The 17,640-nt window shown below is 47.8% G+C and overlaps 12 non-coding genes across 12 annotated transcripts; all 12 read right to left on the bottom strand.

The window, feature by feature from the left end:
• Positions 1-885: 885 nt before the first annotated feature.
• Positions 886-1,076, bottom strand: LOC142694149 (U2 spliceosomal RNA). The gene has a single exon (XR_012862417.1). It is a non-coding gene; the product is annotated as a U2 spliceosomal RNA (small nuclear RNA).
• Positions 1,077-2,356: 1,280 nt separating this feature from the next.
• LOC142693838 (U2 spliceosomal RNA) lies at positions 2,357-2,547 on the bottom strand. Its single transcript, XR_012862138.1, has one exon. It is a non-coding gene; the product is annotated as a U2 spliceosomal RNA (small nuclear RNA).
• Positions 2,548-3,835: 1,288 nt separating this feature from the next.
• Positions 3,836-4,026, bottom strand: LOC142694148 (U2 spliceosomal RNA). Its single transcript, XR_012862416.1, has one exon. It is a non-coding gene; the product is annotated as a U2 spliceosomal RNA (small nuclear RNA).
• Positions 4,027-5,322: 1,296 nt separating this feature from the next.
• LOC142694147 (U2 spliceosomal RNA) lies at positions 5,323-5,513 on the bottom strand. The gene has a single exon (XR_012862415.1). It is a non-coding gene; the product is annotated as a U2 spliceosomal RNA (small nuclear RNA).
• Positions 5,514-6,802: 1,289 nt separating this feature from the next.
• LOC142694146 (U2 spliceosomal RNA) lies at positions 6,803-6,993 on the bottom strand. The gene has a single exon (XR_012862414.1). It is a non-coding gene; the product is annotated as a U2 spliceosomal RNA (small nuclear RNA).
• Positions 6,994-8,265: 1,272 nt separating this feature from the next.
• Positions 8,266-8,456, bottom strand: LOC142694145 (U2 spliceosomal RNA). Its single transcript, XR_012862413.1, has one exon. It is a non-coding gene; the product is annotated as a U2 spliceosomal RNA (small nuclear RNA).
• Positions 8,457-9,736: 1,280 nt separating this feature from the next.
• On the bottom strand, positions 9,737-9,927 carry LOC142694144 (U2 spliceosomal RNA). The gene has a single exon (XR_012862412.1). It is a non-coding gene; the product is annotated as a U2 spliceosomal RNA (small nuclear RNA).
• A 1,264-nt stretch (positions 9,928-11,191) lies between these two features.
• LOC142694143 (U2 spliceosomal RNA) lies at positions 11,192-11,382 on the bottom strand. The gene has a single exon (XR_012862411.1). It is a non-coding gene; the product is annotated as a U2 spliceosomal RNA (small nuclear RNA).
• A 1,288-nt stretch (positions 11,383-12,670) lies between these two features.
• Positions 12,671-12,861, bottom strand: LOC142694142 (U2 spliceosomal RNA). Its single transcript, XR_012862410.1, has one exon. It is a non-coding gene; the product is annotated as a U2 spliceosomal RNA (small nuclear RNA).
• Positions 12,862-14,149: 1,288 nt separating this feature from the next.
• On the bottom strand, positions 14,150-14,340 carry LOC142694139 (U2 spliceosomal RNA). The gene has a single exon (XR_012862408.1). It is a non-coding gene; the product is annotated as a U2 spliceosomal RNA (small nuclear RNA).
• Positions 14,341-15,624: 1,284 nt separating this feature from the next.
• Positions 15,625-15,815, bottom strand: LOC142694138 (U2 spliceosomal RNA). The gene has a single exon (XR_012862407.1). It is a non-coding gene; the product is annotated as a U2 spliceosomal RNA (small nuclear RNA).
• A 1,280-nt stretch (positions 15,816-17,095) lies between these two features.
• On the bottom strand, positions 17,096-17,286 carry LOC142693835 (U2 spliceosomal RNA). Its single transcript, XR_012862135.1, has one exon. It is a non-coding gene; the product is annotated as a U2 spliceosomal RNA (small nuclear RNA).
• Between the last annotated feature and the right edge of the window lie 354 nt (positions 17,287-17,640).

Here is a 17,640-nt window from a genome sequence, read left to right as displayed (position 1 = left end):
GAGGCCCCATTATGATGTCAGAAAGCTGGCTCTGGAATCCTGAGGGCTCCACTATGACACGTGCAAAGTTCCGTCTGAACTTTATATAAGACGGTGAGGCTCAGTCAGTCACTCAGTGTTGCCTGAGAGGGCAACACTGCAACAGCCGGCCGCCAGGCTGTCTTTTTTTTGCACAGCTAGTTGCCTCCAGGAGGCCACAAGAGGGAGACAAGGGACTGCAAAATGGAAAATAGGCATCCACCAACTTTACAGACAACTTCTCCTTGCTCCTACAACCTCCATCCTTGCACAGTTTGTTATTCTTCTAGGTAACATAGTAACAAATCCAAATTGCTGCTCTCTTTGTAGGCAAGCAAGGCTTTGTTGCAACTGCAATTCTTACTTCTTCTTGAAATGTAGGGACGACAGTACATTCCATCACATCCATCTAGTGTACACAGGTAGGTCCATTGTGGCGGGCAGGCGAGCGGGCGGGCTGCTTTATTGGCTGTTTGCTGTTCCCCTACTCCACTCCACTATTTGACTGTTGTGCTGCATCAATCAATCAATCAATCAATCAATCAATCAATCAATCAATCAATCAATCAATGGCTGGCTCAGGTGCAGCTCTTTAACTTACCTAAAAGGGAGGGCGGAGAGAAGACAAGGAAGGTGAATGAGGTGTTCCAATGTGAAATGCCGGAAACACAGAAACACAGACGACACACAACAAGAGGTGGCAATCTATTCATTAATTGCATTTAATCAATGAGCTCATTATCACTCATGCATTGTCCAACAGGTGTTGAAATAATGGGATTAAAAGGGGAGATCCCTTCAGAAAGACAGAAACAATAGCAAAGACAAAAAACACTTTTGGAATCTGCTTTTAGTCAACACATAAGGAAAGGGTGCACCGGTCCTGGAAATACTGCAATACCAGGTCAATGCGTGGAGTGGACAGAGCAAGCTCTATTTCCATCTCCCTGTTCTAAAAATCCATTTAATATATGGTCCCCAGATAGGGGACGTATCAGATATTAAACTGATAAGAACAGATACTACACTTGATCTTAGCCAAAAGGCCGAGAAGCGATAACCCGAACGGGCCGCGCGTTGCCCGAGCCTGCCCGATACTGCTGTTCAGCCCTTGCAGCGATTCAGCCTACTTCTAGGCAATTCCATGGGGCCCTGCAGGCTCACACACTCACAGCTACACGGGAGGTGAATAAAGGCCGGAGAGGAAGCCAGACAGGATTTGCTTCTTTTGCTTGCACCACAATGCAGTGCTGAAAGAGGAGGAATCTACATAAAAACGCCTTCCTGGCAACGCCCAAATGCCCTGCTGCCATGCAGATAAACACTGGCAGCGGCAGCAAGTGCATGCCCACAGCCACCCCTTGTTCCTTCACACCTTGTATCAGCTGTAATCCAGTCCAGTCCAGTGCTGCCTGCTGAGCAGCACTGACCAACACTGCCTGGGCCCAGGCTTTTATCTCTGAGGCCCCATTATGATGTCAGAAAGCTGGCTCTGGAATCCTGAGGGCTCCACTATGACACGTGCAAAGTTCCGTCTGAACTTTATATAAGACGGTGAGGCTCAGTCAGTCACTCAGTGTTGCCTGAGAGGGCAACACTGCAACAGCCGGCCGCCAGGCTGTCTTTTTTTTGCACAGCTAGTTGCCTCCAGGAGGCCACAAGAGGGAGACAAGGGACTGCAAAATGGAAAATAGGCATCCACCAACTTTACAGACAACTTCTCCTTGCTCCTACAACCTCCATCCTTGCACAGTTTGTTATTCTTCTAGGTAACATAGTAACAAATCCAAATTGCTGCTCTCTTTGTAGGCAAGCAAGGCTTTGTTGCAACTGCAATTCTTACTTCTTCTTGAAATGTAGGGACGACAGTACATTCCATCACATCCATCTAGTGTACACAGGTAGGTCCATTGTGGCGGGCAGGCGAGCGGGCGGGCTGCTTTATTGGCTGTTTGCTGTTCCCCTACTCCACTCCACTATTTGACTGTTGTGCTGCATCAATCAATCAATCAATCAATCAATCAATCAATCAATCAATCAATCAGTGGCTGGCTCAGGTGCAGCTCTTTAACTTACCTAAAAGGGAGGGCGGAGAGAAGACAAGGAAGGTGAATGAGGTGTTCCAATGTGAAATGCCGGAAACACAGAAACACAGACGACACACAACAAGAGGTGGCAATCTATTCATTAATTGCATTTAATCAATGAGCTCATTATCACTCATGCATTGTCCAACAGGTGTTGAAATAATGGGATTAAAAGGGGAGATCCCTTCAGAAAGACAGAAACAATAGCAAAGACAAAAAACACTTTTGGAATCTGCTTTTAGTCAACACATAAGGAAAGGGCCGGTCCTGGAAATACTGCAATACCAGGTCAATGCGTGGAGTGGACAGAGCAAGCTCTATTTCCATCTCCCTGTTCTAAAAATCCATTTAATATATGGTCCCCAGATAGGGGACGTATCAGATATTAAACTGATAAGAACAGATACTACACTTGATCTTAGCCAAAAGGCCGAGAAGCGATAACCCGAACGGGCCGCGCGTTGCCCGAGCCTGCCCGATACTGCTGTTCAGCCCTTGCAGCGATTCAGCCTACTTCTAGGCAATTCCATGGGGCCCTGCAGGCTCACACACTCACAGCTACACGGGAGGTGAATAAAGGCCGGAGAGGAAGCCAGACAGGATTTGCTTCTTTTGCTTGCACCACAATGCAGTGCTGAAAGAGGAGGAATCTACATAAAAACGCCTTCCTGGCAACGCCCAAATGCCCTGCTGCCATGCAGATAAACACTGGCAGCGGCAGCAAGTGCATGCCCACAGCCACCCCTTGTTCCTTCACACCTTGTATCAGCTGTAATCCAGTCCAGTCCAGTGCTGCCTGCTGAGCAGCACTGACCAACACTGCCTGGGCCCAGGCTTTTATCTCTGAGGCCCCATTATGATGTCAGAAAGCTGGCTCTGGAATCCTGAGGGCTCCACTATGACACGTGCAAAGTTCCGTCTGAACTTTATATAAGACGGTGAGGCTCAGTCAGTCACTCAGTGTTGCCTGAGAGGGCAACACTGCAACAGCCGGCCGCCAGGCTGTCTTTTTTTTGCACAGCTAGTTGCCTCCAGGAGGCCACAAGAGGGAGACAAGGGACTGCAAAATGGAAAATAGGCATCCACCAACTTTACAGACAACTTCTCCTTGCTCCTACAACCTCCATCCTTGCACAGTTTGTTATTCTTCTAGGTAACATAGTAACAAATCCAAATTGCTGCTCTCTTTGTAGGCAAGCAAGGCTTTGTTGCAACTGCAATTCTTACTTCTTCTTGAAATGTAGGGACGACAGTACATTCCATCACATCCATCTAGTGTACACAGGTAGGTCCATTGTGGCGGGCAGGCGAGCGGGCGGGCTGCTTTATTGGCTGTTTGCTGTTCCCCTACTCCACTCCACTATTTGACTGTTGTGCTGCATCAATCAATCAATCAATCAATCAATCAATCAATCAATCAATCAATCAATCAGTGGCTGGCTCAGGTGCAGCTCTTTAACTTACCTAAAAGGGAGGGCGGAGAGAAGACAAGGAAGGTGAATGAGGTGTTCCAATGTGAAATGCCGGAAACACAGAAACACAGACGACACACAACAAGAGGTGGCAATCTATTCATTAATTGCATTTAATCAATGAGCTCATTATCACTCATGCATTGTCCAACAGGTGTTGAAATAATGGGATTAAAAGGGGAGATCCCTTCAGAAAGACAGAAACAATAGCAAAGACAAAAAACACTTTTGGAATCTGCTTTTAGTCAACACATAAGGAAAGGGTGCACCGGTCCTGGAAATACTGCAATACCAGGTCAATGCGTGGAGTGGACAGAGCAAGCTCTATTTCCATCTCCCTGTTCTAAAAATCCATTTAATATATGGTCCCCAGATAGGGGACGTATCAGATATTAAACTGATAAGAACAGATACTACACTTGATCTTAGCCAAAAGGCCGAGAAGCGATAACCCGAACGGGCCGCGCGTTGCCCGAGCCTGCCCGATACTGCTGTTCAGCCCTTGCAGCGATTCAGCCTACTTCTAGGCAATTCCATGGGGCCCTGCAGGCTCACACACTCACAGCTACACGGGAGGTGAATAAAGGCCGGAGAGGAAGCCAGACAGGATTTGCTTCTTTTGCTTGCACCACAATGCAGTGCTGAAAGAGGAGGAATCTACATAAAAACGCCTTCCTGGCAACGCCCAAATGCCCTGCTGCCATGCAGATAAACACTGGCAGCGGCAGCAAGTGCATGCCCACAGCCACCCCTTGTTCCTTCACACCTTGTATCAGCTGTAATCCAGTCCAGTCCAGTGCTGCCTGCTGAGCAGCACTGACCAACACTGCCTGGGCCCAGGCTTTTATCTCTGAGGCCCCATTATGATGTCAGAAAGCTGGCTCTGGAATCCTGAGGGCTCCACTATGACACGTGCAAAGTTCCGTCTGAACTTTATATAAGACGGTGAGGCTCAGTCAGTCACTCAGTGTTGCCTGAGAGGGCAACACTGCAACAGCCGGCCGCCAGGCTGTCTTTTTTTTGCACAGCTAGTTGCCTCCAGGAGGCCACAAGAGGGAGACAAGGGACTGCAAAATGGAAAATAGGCATCCACCAACTTTACAGACAACTTCTCCTTGCTCCTACAACCTCCATCCTTGCACAGTTTGTTATTCTTCTAGGTAACATAGTAACAAATCCAAATTGCTGCTCTCTTTGTAGGCAAGCAAGGCTTTGTTGCAACTGCAATTCTTACTTCTTCTTGAAATGTAGGGACGACAGTACATTCCATCACATCCATCTAGTGTACACAGGTAGGTCCATTGTGGCGGGCAGGCGAGCGGGCGGGCTGCTTTATTGGCTGTTTGCTGTTCCCCTACTCCACTCCACTATTTGACTGTTGTGCTGCATCAATCAATCAATCAATCAATCAATCAATCAATCAATCAATCAATCAATCAATCAATCAGTGGCTGGCTCAGGTGCAGCTCTTTAACTTACCTAAAAGGGAGGGCGGAGAGAAGACAAGGAAGGTGAATGAGGTGTTCCAATGTGAAATGCCGGAAACACAGAAACACAGACGACACACAACAAGAGGTGGCAATCTATTCATTAATTGCATTTAATCAATGAGCTCATTATCACTCATGCATTGTCCAACAGGTGTTGAAATAATGGGATTAAAAGGGGAGATCCCTTCAGAAAGACAGAAACAATAGCAAAGACAAAAAACACTTTTGGAATCTGCTTTTAGTCAACACATAAGGAAAGGGTGCACCGGTCCTGGAAATACTGCAATACCAGGTCAATGCGTGGAGTGGACAGAGCAAGCTCTATTTCCATCTCCCTGTTCTAAAAATCCATTTAATATATGGTCCCCAGATAGGGGACGTATCAGATATTAAACTGATAAGAACAGATACTACACTTGATCTTAGCCAAAAGGCCGAGAAGCGATAACCCGAACGGGCCGCGCGTTGCCCGAGCCTGCCCGATACTGCTGTTCAGCCCTTGCAGCGATTCAGCCTACTTCTAGGCAATTCCATGGGGCCCTGCAGGCTCACACACTCACAGCTACACGGGAGGTGAATAAAGGCCGGAGAGGAAGCCAGACAGGATTTGCTTCTTTTGCTTGCACCACAATGCAGTGCTGAAAGAGGAGGAATCTACATAAAAACGCCTTCCTGGCAACGCCCAAATGCCCTGCTGCCATGCAGATAAACACTGGCAGCGGCAGCAAGTGCATGCCCACAGCCACCCCTTGTTCCTTCACACCTTGTATCAGCTGTAATCCAGTCCAGTCCAGTGCTGCCTGCTGAGCAGCACTGACCAACACTGCCTGGGCCCAGGCTTTTATCTCTGAGGCCCCATTATGATGTCAGAAAGCTGGCTCTGGAATCCTGAGGGCTCCACTATGACACGTGCAAAGTTCCGTCTGAACTTTATATAAGACGGTGAGGCTCAGTCAGTCACTCAGTGTTGCCTGAGAGGGCAACACTGCAACAGCCGGCCGCCAGGCTGTCTTTTTTTTGCACAGCTAGTTGCCTCCAGGAGGCCACAAGAGGGAGACAAGGGACTGCAAAATGGAAAATAGGCATCCACCAACTTTACAGACAACTTCTCCTTGCTCCTACAACCTCCATCCTTGCACAGTTTGTTATTCTTCTAGGTAACATAGTAACAAATCCAAATTGCTGCTCTCTTTGTAGGCAAGCAAGGCTTTGTTGCAACTGCAATTCTTACTTCTTCTTGAAATGTAGGGACGACAGTACATTCCATCACATCCATCTAGTGTACACAGGTAGGTCCATTGTGGCGGGCAGGCGAGCGGGCAGGCTGCTTTATTGGCTGTTTGCTTTTTCCCATACTCCACTCCACTATTTGACTGTTGTGCTGCATCAATCAATCAATCAATCAATCAATCAATCAATCAATCAATCAATCAATCAGTGGCTGGCTCAGGTGCAGCTCTTTAACTTACCTAAAAGGGAGGGCGGAGAGAAGACAAGGAAGGTGAATGAGGTGTTCCAATGTGAAATGCCGGAAACACAGAAACACAGACGACACACAACAAGAGGTGGCAATCTATTCATTAATTGCATTTAATCAATGAGCTCATTATCACTCATGCATTGTCCAACAGGTGTTGAAATAATGGGATTAAAAGGGGAGATCCCTTCAGAAAGACAGAAACAATAGCAAAGACAAAAAACACTTTTGGAATCTGCTTTTAGTCAACACATAAGGAAAGGGTGCACCGGTCCTGGAAATACTGCAATACCAGGTCAATGCGTGGAGTGGACAGAGCAAGCTCTATTTCCATCTCCCTGTTCTAAAAATCCATTTAATATATGGTCCCCAGATAGGGGACGTATCAGATATTAAACTGATAAGAACAGATACTACACTTGATCTTAGCCAAAAGGCCGAGAAGCGATAACCCGAACGGGCCGCGCGTTGCCCGAGCCTGCCCGATACTGCTGTTCAGCCCTTGCAGCGATTCAGCCTACTTCTAGGCAATTCCATGGGGCCCTGCAGGCTCACACACTCACAGTTACACGGGAGGTGAATAAAGGCCGGAGAGGAAGCCAGACAGGATTTGCTTCTTTTGCTTGCACCACAATGCAGTGCTGAAAGAGGAGGAATCTACATAAAAACGCCTTCCTGGCAACGCCCAAATGCCCTGCTGCCATGCAGATAAACACTGGCAGCGGCAGCAAGTGCATGCCCACAGCCACCCCTTGTTCCTTCACACCTTGTATCAGCTGTAATCCAGTCCAGTCCAGTGCTGCCTGCTGAGCAGCACTGACCAACACTGCCTGGGCCCAGGCTTTTATCTCTGAGGCCCCATTATGATGTCAGAAAGCTGGCTCTGGAATCCTGAGGGCTCCACTATGACACGTGCAAAGTTCCGTCTGAACTTTATATAAGACGGTGAGGCTCAGTCAGTCACTCAGTGTTGCCTGAGAGGGCAACACTGCAACAGCCGGCCGCCAGGCTGTCTTTTTTTTGCACAGCTAGTTGCCTCCAGGAGGCCACAAGAGGGAGACAAGGGACTGCAAAATGGAAAATAGGCATCCACCAACTTTACAGACAACTTCTCCTTGCTCCTACAACCTCCATCCTTGCACAGTTTGTTATTCTTCTAGGTAACATAGTAACAAATCCAAATTGCTGCTCTCTTTGTAGGCAAGCAAGGCTTTGTTGCAACTGCAATTCTTACTTCTTCTTGAAATGTAGGGACGACAGTACATTCCATCACATCCATCTAGTGTACACAGGTAGGTCCATTGTGGCGGGCAGGCGAGCGGGCGGGCTGCTTTATTGGCTGTTTGCTGTTCCCCTACTCCACTCCACTATTTGACTGTTGTGCTGCATCAATCAATCAATCAATCAATCAATCAATCAATCAGTGGCTGGCTCAGGTGCAGCTCTTTAACTTACCTAAAAGGGAGGGCGGAGAGAAGACAAGGAAGGTGAATGAGGTGTTCCAATGTGAAATGCCGGAAACACAGAAACACAGACGACACACAACAAGAGGTGGCAATCTATTCATTAATTGCATTTAATCAATGAGCTCATTATCACTCATGCATTGTCCAACAGGTGTTGAAATAATGGGATTAAAAGGGGAGATCCCTTCAGAAAGACAGAAACAATAGCAAAGACAAAAAACACTTTTGGAATCTGCTTTTAGTCAACACATAAGGAAAGGGTGCACCGGTCCTGGAAATACTGCAATACCAGGTCAATGCGTGGAGTGGACAGAGCAAGCTCTATTTCCATCTCCCTGTTCTAAAAATCCATTTAATATATGGTCCCCAGATAGGGGACGTATCAGATATTAAACTGATAAGAACAGATACTACACTTGATCTTAGCCAAAAGGCCGAGAAGCGATAACCCGAACGGGCCGCGCGTTGCCCGAGCCTGCCCGATACTGCTGTTCAGCCCTTGCAGCGATTCAGCCTACTTCTAGGCAATTCCATGGGGCCCTGCAGGCTCACACACTCACAGCTACACGGGAGGTGAATAAAGGCCGGAGAGGAAGCCAGACAGGATTTGCTTCTTTTGCTTGCACCACAATGCAGTGCTGAAAGAGGAGGAATCTACATAAAAACGCCTTCCTGGCAACGCCCAAATGCCCTGCTGCCATGCAGATAAACACTGGCAGCGGCAGCAAGTGCATGCCCACAGCCACCCCTTGTTCCTTCACACCTTGTATCAGCTGTAATCCAGTCCAGTCCAGTGCTGCCTGCTGAGCAGCACTGACCAACACTGCCTGGGCCCAGGCTTTTATCTCTGAGGCCCCATTATGATGTCAGAAAGCTGGCTCTGGAATCCTGAGGGCTCCACTATGACACGTGCAAAGTTCCGTCTGAACTTTATATAAGACGGTGAGGCTCAGTCAGTCACTCAGTGTTGCCTGAGAGGGCAACACTGCAACAGCCGGCCGCCAGGCTGTCTTTTTTTTGCACAGCTAGTTGCCTCCAGGAGGCCACAAGAGGGAGACAAGGGACTGCAAAATGGAAAATAGGCATCCACCAACTTTACAGACAACTTCTCCTTGCTCCTACAACCTCCATCCTTGCACAGTTTGTTATTCTTCTAGGTAACATAGTAACAAATCCAAATTGCTGCTCTCTTTGTAGGCAAGCAAGGCTTTGTTGCAACTGCAATTCTTACTTCTTCTTGAAATGTAGGGACGACAGTACATTCCATCACATCCATCTAGTGTACACAGGTAGGTCCATTGTGGCGGGCAGGCGAGCGGGCGGGCTGCTTTATTGGCTGTTTGCTGTTCCCCTACTCCACTCCACTATTTGACTGTTGTGCTGCATCAATCAATCAATCAATCAATCAATCAATCAATCAATCAATCAGTGGCTGGCTCAGGTGCAGCTCTTTAACTTACCTAAAAGGGAGGGCGGAGAGAAGACAAGGAAGGTGAATGAGGTGTTCCAATGTGAAATGCCGGAAACACAGAAACACAGACGACACACAACAAGAGGTGGCAATCTATTCATTAATTGCATTTAATCAATGAGCTCATTATCACTCATGCATTGTCCAACAGGTGTTGAAATAATGGGATTAAAAGGGGAGATCCCTTCAGAAAGACAGAAACAATAGCAAAGACAAAAAACACTTTTGGAATCTGCTTTTAGTCAACACATAAGGAAAGGGTGCACCGGTCCTGGAAATACTGCAATACCAGGTCAATGCGTGGAGTGGACAGAGCAAGCTCTATTTCCATCTCCCTGTTCTAAAAATCCATTTAATATATGGTCCCCAGATAGGGGACGTATCAGATATTAAACTGATAAGAACAGATACTACACTTGATCTTAGCCAAAAGGCCGAGAAGCGATAACCCGAACGGGCCGCGCGTTGCCCGAGCCTGCCCGATACTGCTGTTCAGCCCTTGCAGCGATTCAGCCTACTTCTAGGCAATTCCATGGGGCCCTGCAGGCTCACACACTCACAGCTACACGGGAGGTGAATAAAGGCCGGAGAGGAAGCCAGACAGGATTTGCTTCTTTTGCTTGCACCACAATGCAGTGCTGAAAGAGGAGGAATCTACATAAAAACGCCTTCCTGGCAACGCCCAAATGCCCTGCTGCCATGCAGATAAACACTGGCAGCGGCAGCAAGTGCATGCCCACAGCCACCCCTTGTTCCTTCACACCTTGTATCAGCTGTAATCCAGTCCAGTCCAGTGCTGCCTGCTGAGCAGCACTGACCAACACTGCCTGGGCCCAGGCTTTTATCTCTGAGGCCCCATTATGATGTCAGAAAGCTGGCTCTGGAATCCTGAGGGCTCCACTATGACACGTGCAAAGTTCCGTCTGAACTTTATATAAGACGGTGAGGCTCAGTCAGTCACTCAGTGTTGCCTGAGAGGGCAACACTGCAACAGCCGGCCGCCAGGCTGTCTTTTTTTTGCACAGCTAGTTGCCTCCAGGAGGCCACAAGAGGGAGACAATGGACTGCAAAATGGAAAATAGGCATCCACCAACTTTACAGACAACTTCTCCTTGCTCCTACAACCTCCATCCTTGCACAGTTTGTTATTCTTCTAGGTAACATAGTAACAAATCCAAATTGCTGCTCTCTTTGTAGGCAAGCAAGGCTTTGTTGCAACTGCAATTCTTACTTCTTCTTGAAATGTAGGGACGACAGTACATTCCATCACATCCATCTAGTGTACACAGGTAGGTCCATTGTGGCGGGCAGGCGAGCGAACGGGCTGCTTTATTGGCTGTTTGCTGTTCCCCTACTCCACTCCACTATTTGACTGTTGTGCTGCATCAATCAATCAATCAATCAATCAATCAGTGGCTGGCTCAGGTGCAGCTCTTTAACTTACCTAAAAGGGAGGGCGGAGAGAAGACAAGGAAGGTGAATGAGGTGTTCCAATGTGAAATGCCGGAAACACAGAAACACAGACGACACACAACAAGAGGTGGCAATCTATTCATTAATTGCATTTAATCAATGAGCTCATTATCACTCATGCATTGTCCAACAGGTGTTGAAATAATGGGATTAAAAGGGGAGATCCCTTCAGAAAGACAGAAACAATAGCAAAGACAAAAAACACTTTTGGAATCTGCTTTTAGTCAACACATAAGGAAAGGGTGCACCGGTCCTGGAAATACTGCAATACCAGGTCAATGCGTGGAGTGGACAGAGCAAGCTCTATTTCCATCTCCCTGTTCTAAAAATCCATTTAATATATGGTCCCCAGATAGGGGACGTATCAGATATTAAACTGATAAGAACAGATACTACACTTGATCTTAGCCAAAAGGCCGAGAAGCGATAACCCGAACGGGCCGCGCGTTGCCCGAGCCTGCCCGATACTGCTGTTCAGCCCTTGCAGCGATTCAGCCTACTTCTAGGCAATTCCATGGGGCCCTGCAGGCTCACACACTCACAGCTACACGGGAGGTGAATAAAGGCCGGAGAGGAAGCCAGACAGGATTTGCTTCTTTTGCTTGCACCACAATGCAGTGCTGAAAGAGGAGGAATCTACATAAAAACGCCTTCCTGGCAACGCCCAAATGCCCTGCTGCCATGCAGATAAACACTGGCAGCGGCAGCAAGTGCATGCCCACAGCCACCCCTTGTTCCTTCACACCTTGTATCAGCTGTAATCCAGTCCAGTCCAGTGCTGCCTGCTGAGCAGCACTGACCAACACTGCCTGGGCCCAGGCTTTTATCTCTGAGGCCCCATTATGATGTCAGAAAGCTGGCTCTGGAATCCTGAGGGCTCCACTATGACACGTGCAAAGTTCCGTCTGAACTTTATATAAGACGGTGAGGCTCAGTCAGTCACTCAGTGTTGCCTGAGAGGGCAACACTGCAACAGCCGGCCGCCAGGCTGTCTTTTTTTTGCACAGCTAGTTGCCTCCAGGAGGCCACAAGAGGGAGACAAGGGACTGCAAAATGGAAAATAGGCATCCACCAACTTTACAGACAACTTCTCCTTGCTCCTACAACCTCCATCCTTGCACAGTTTGTTATTCTTCTAGGTAACATAGTAACAAATCCAAATTGCTGCTCTCTTTGTAGGCAAGCAAGGCTTTGTTGCAACTGCAATTCTTACTTCTTCTTGAAATGTAGGGACGACAGTACATTCCATCACATCCATCTAGTGTACACAGGTAGGTCCATTGTGGCGGGCAGGCGAGCGGGCGGGCTGCTTTATTGGCTGTTTGCTGTTCCCCTACTCCACTCCACTATTTGACTGTTGTGCTGCATCAATCAATCAATCAATCAATCAATCAATCAATCAATCAATCAATCAATCAGTGGCTGGCTCAGGTGCAGCTCTTTAACTTACCTAAAAGGGAGGGCGGAGAGAAGACAAGGAAGGTGAATGAGGTGTTCCAATGTGAAATGCCGGAAACACAGAAACACAGACGACACACAACAAGAGGTGGCAATCTATTCATTAATTGCATTTAATCAATGAGCTCATTATCACTCATGCATTGTCCAACAGGTGTTGAAATAATGGGATTAAAAGGGGAGATCCCTTCAGAAAGACAGAAACAATAGCAAAGACAAAAAACACTTTTGGAATCTGCTTTTAGTCAACACATAAGGAAAGGGTGCACCGGTCCTGGAAATACTGCAATACCAGGTCAATGCGTGGAGTGGACAGAGCAAGCTCTATTTCCATCTCCCTGTTCTAAAAATCCATTTAATATATGGTCCCCAGATAGGGGACGTATCAGATATTAAACTGATAAGAACAGATACTACACTTGATCTTAGCCAAAAGGCCGAGAAGCGATAACCCGAACGGGCCGCGCGTTGCCCGAGCCTGCCCGATACTGCTGTTCAGCCCTTGCAGCGATTCAGCCTACTTCTAGGCAATTCCATGGGGCCCTGCAGGCTCACACACTCACAGCTACACGGGAGGTGAATAAAGGCCGGAGAGGAAGCCAGACAGGATTTGCTTCTTTTGCTTGCACCACAATGCAGTGCTGAAAGAGGAGGAATCTACATAAAAACGCCTTCCTGGCAACGCCCAAATGCCCTGCTGCCATGCAGATAAACACTGGCAGCGGCAGCAAGTGCATGCCCACAGCCACCCCTTGTTCCTTCACACCTTGTATCAGCTGTAATCCAGTCCAGTCCAGTGCTGCCTGCTGAGCAGCACTGACCAACACTGCCTGGGCCCAGGCTTTTATCTCTGAGGCCCCATTATGATGTCAGAAAGCTGGCTCTGGAATCCTGAGGGCTCCACTATGACACGTGCAAAGTTCCGTCTGAACTTTATATAAGACGGTGAGGCTCAGTCAGTCACTCAGTGTTGCCTGAGAGGGCAACACTGCAACAGCCGGCCGCCAGGCTGTCTTTTTTTTGCACAGCTAGTTGCCTCCAGGAGGCCACAAGAGGGAGACAAGGGACTGCAAAATGGAAAATAGGCATCCACCAACTTTACAGACAACTTCTCCTTGCTCCTACAACCTCCATCCTTGCACAGTTTGTTATTCTTCTAGGTAACATAGTAACAAATCCAAATTGCTGCTCTCTTTGTAGGCAAGCAAGGCTTTGTTGCAACTGCAATTCTTACTTCTTCTTGAAATGTAGGGACGACAGTACATTCCATCACATCCATCTAGTGTACACAGGTAGGTCCATTGTGGCGGGCAGGCGAGCGGGCGGGCTGCTTTATTGGCTGTTTGCTGTTCCCCTACTCCACTCCACTATTTGACTGTTGTGCTGCATCAATCAATCAATCAATCAATCAATCAATCAATCAATCAATCAATCAATCAGTGGCTGGCTCAGGTGCAGCTCTTTAACTTACCTAAAAGGGAGGGCGGAGAGAAGACAAGGAAGGTGAATGAGGTGTTCCAATGTGAAATGCCGGAAACACAGAAACACAGACGACACACAACAAGAGGTGGCAATCTATTCATTAATTGCATTTAATCAATGAGCTCATTATCACTCATGCATTGTCCAACAGGTGTTGAAATAATGGGATTAAAAGGGGAGATCCCTTCAGAAAGACAGAAACAATAGCAAAGACAAAAAACACTTTTAGAATCTGCTTTTAGTCAACACATAAGGAAAGGGTGCACCGGTCCTGGAAATACTGCAATACCAGGTCAATGCGTGGAGTGGACAGAGCAAGCTCTATTTCCATCTCCCTGTTCTAAAAATCCATTTAATATATGGTCCCCAGATAGGGGACGTATCAGATATTAAACTGATAAGAACAGATACTACACTTGATCTTAGCCAAAAGGCCGAGAAGCGATAACCCGAACGGGCCGCGCGTTGCCCGAGCCTGCCCGATACTGCTGTTCAGCCCTTGCAGCGATTCAGCCTACTTCTAGCCAATTCCATGGGGCCCTGCAGGCTCACACACTCACAGCTACACGGGAGGTGAATAAAGGCCGGAGAGGAAGCCAGACAGGATTTGCTTCTTTTGCTTGCACCACAATGCAGTGCTGAAAGAGGAGGAATCTACATAAAAACGCCTTCCTGGCAACGCCCAAATGCCCTGCTGCCATGCAGATAAACACTGGCAGCGGCAGCAAGTGCATGCCCACAGCCACCCCTTGTTCCTTCACACCTTGTATCAGCTGTAATCCAGTCCAGTCCAGTGCTGCCTGCTGAGCAGCACTGACCAACACTGCCTGGGCCCAGGCTTTTATCTCTGAGGCCCCATTATGATGTCAGAAAGCTGGCTCTGGAATCCTGAGGGCTCCACTATGACACGTGCAAAGTTCCGTCTGAACTTTATATAAGACGGTGAGGCTCAGTCAGTCACTCAGTGTTGCCTGAGAGGGCAACACTGCAACAGCCGGCCGCCAGGCTGTCTTTTTTTTGCACAGCTAGTTGCATCCAGGAGGCCACAAGAGGGAGACAAGGGACTGCAAAATGGAAAATAGGCATCCACCAACTTTACAGACAACTTCTCCTTGCTCCTACAACCTCCATCCTTGCACAGTTTGTTATTCTTCTAGGTAACATAGTAACAAATCCAAATTGCTGCTCTCTTTGTAGGCAAGCAAGGCTTTGTTGCAACTGCAATTCTTACTTCTTCTTGAAATGTAGGGACGACAGTACATTCCATCACATCCATCTAGTGTACACAGGTAGGTCCATTGTGGCGGGCAGGCGAGCGGGCGGGCTGCTTTATTGGCTGTTTGCTGTTCCCCTACTCCACTCCACTATTTGACTGTTGTGCTGCATCAATCAATCAATCAATCAATCAATCAATCAATCAATCAATCAATCAGTGGCTGGCTCAGGTGCAGCTCTTTAACTTACCTAAAAGGGAGGGCGGAGAGAAGACAAGGAAGGTGAATGAGGTGTTCCAATGTGAAATGCCGGAAACACAGAAACACAGACGACACACAACAAGAGGTGGCAATCTATTCATTAATTGCATTTAATCAATGAGCTCATTATCACTCATGCATTGTCCAACAGGTGTTGAAATAATGGGATTAAAAGGGGAGATCCCTTCAGAAAGACAGAAACAATAGCAAAGACAAAAAACACTTTTGGAATCTGCTTTTAGTCAACACATAAGGAAAGGGTGCACCGGTCCTGGAAATACTGCAATACCAGGTCAATGCGTGGAGTGGACAGAGCAAGCTCTATTTCCATCTCCCTGTTCTAAAAATCCATTTAATATATGGTCCCCAGATAGGGGACGTATCAGATATTAAACTGATAAGAACAGATACTACACTTGATCTTAGCCAAAAGGCCGAGAAGCGATAACCCGAACGGGCCGCGCGTTGCCCGAGCCTGCCCGATACTGCTGTTCAGCCCTTGCAGCGATTCAGCCTACTTCTAGGCAATTCCATGGGGCCCTGCAGGCTCACACACTCACAGCTACACGGGAGGTGAATAAAGGCCGGAGAGGAAGCCAGACAGGATTTGCTTCTTTTGCTTGCACCACAATGCAGTGCTGAAAGAGGAGGAATCTACATAAAAACGCCTTCCTGGCAACGCCCAAATGCCCTGCTGCCATGCAGATAAACACTGGCAGCGGCAGCAAGTGCATGCCCACAGCCACCCCTTGTTCCTTCACACCTTGTATCAGCTGTAATCCAGTCCAGTCCAGTGCTGCCTGCTGAGCAGCACTGACCAACACTGCCTGGGCCCAGGCTTTTATCTCTGAGGCCCCATTATGATGTCAGAAAGCTGGCTCTGGAATCCTGAGGGCTCCACTATGACACGTGCAAAGTTCCGTCTGAACTTTATATAAGACGGTGAGGCTCAGTCAGTCACTCAGTGTTGCCTGAGAGGGCAACACTGCAACAGCCGGCCGCCAGGCTGTCTTTTTTTTGCACAGCTAGTTGCCTCCAGGAGGCCACAAGAGGGAGACAAGGGACTGCAAAATGGAAAATAGGCATCCACCAACTTTACAGACAACTTCTCCTTGCTCCTACAACCTCCATCCTTGCACAGTTTGTTATTCTTCTAGGTAACATAGTAACAAATCCAAATTGCTGCTCTCTTTGTAGGCAAGCAAGGCTTTGTTGCAACTGCAATTCTTACTTCTTCTTGAAATGTAGGGACGACAGTACATTCCATCACATCCATCTAGTGTACACAGGTAGGTCCATTGTGGCGGGCAGGCGAGCGGGCGGGCTGCTTTATTGGCTGTTTGCTGTTCCCCTACTCCACTCCACTATTTGACTGTTGTGCTGCATCAATCAATCAATCAATCAATCAATCAATCAATCAATCAATCAGTGGCTGGCTCAGGTGCAGCTCTTTAACTTACCTAAAAGGGAGGGCGGAGAGAAGACAAGGAAGGTGAATGAGGTGTTCCAATGTGAAATGCCGGAAACACAGAAACACAGACGACACACAACAAGAGGTGGCAATCTATTCATTAATTGCATTTAATCAATGAGCTCATTATCACTCATGCATTGTCCAACAGGTGTTGAAATAATGGGATTAAAAGGGGAGATCCCTTCAGAAAGACAGAAACAATAGCAAAGACAAAAAACACTTTTGGAATCTGCTTTTAGTCAACACATAAGGAAAGGGTGCACCGGTCCTGGAAATACTGCAATACCAGGTCAATGCGTGGAGTGGACAGAGCAAGCTCTATTTCCATCTCGCTGTTCTAAAAATCCATTTAATATATGGTCCCCAGATAGGGGACGTATCAGATATTAAACTGATAAGAACAGATACTACACTTGATCTTAGCCAAAAGGCCGAGAAGCGTTAACCCGAACGGGCCGCGCGTTGCCCGAGCCTGCCCGATACTGCTGTTCAGCCCTTGCAGCGATTCAGCCTACTTCTAGGCAATTCCATGGGGCCCTGCAGGCTCACACACTCACAGCTACACGGGAGGTGAATAAAGGCCGGAGAGGAAGCCAGACAGGATTTGCTTCTTTTGCTTGCACCACAATGCAGTGCTGAAAGAGGAGGAATCTACATAAAAACGCCTTCCTGGCAACGCCCAAATGCCCTGCTGCCATGCAGATAAACACTGGCAGCGGCAGCAAGTGCATGCCCACAGCCACCCCTTGTTCCTTCACACCTTGTATCAGCTGTAATCCAGTCCAGTCCAGTGCTGC

The sequence above is a fragment of the Rhinoderma darwinii genome (assembly GCF_050947455.1).
Source record: "Rhinoderma darwinii isolate aRhiDar2 chromosome 5 unlocalized genomic scaffold, aRhiDar2.hap1 SUPER_5_unloc_45, whole genome shotgun sequence".
Classification (NCBI taxonomy): Eukaryota; Metazoa; Chordata; class Amphibia; order Anura; family Rhinodermatidae; genus Rhinoderma; species Rhinoderma darwinii.
This window is presented reverse-complemented; position numbering and strand designations above follow the sequence as displayed.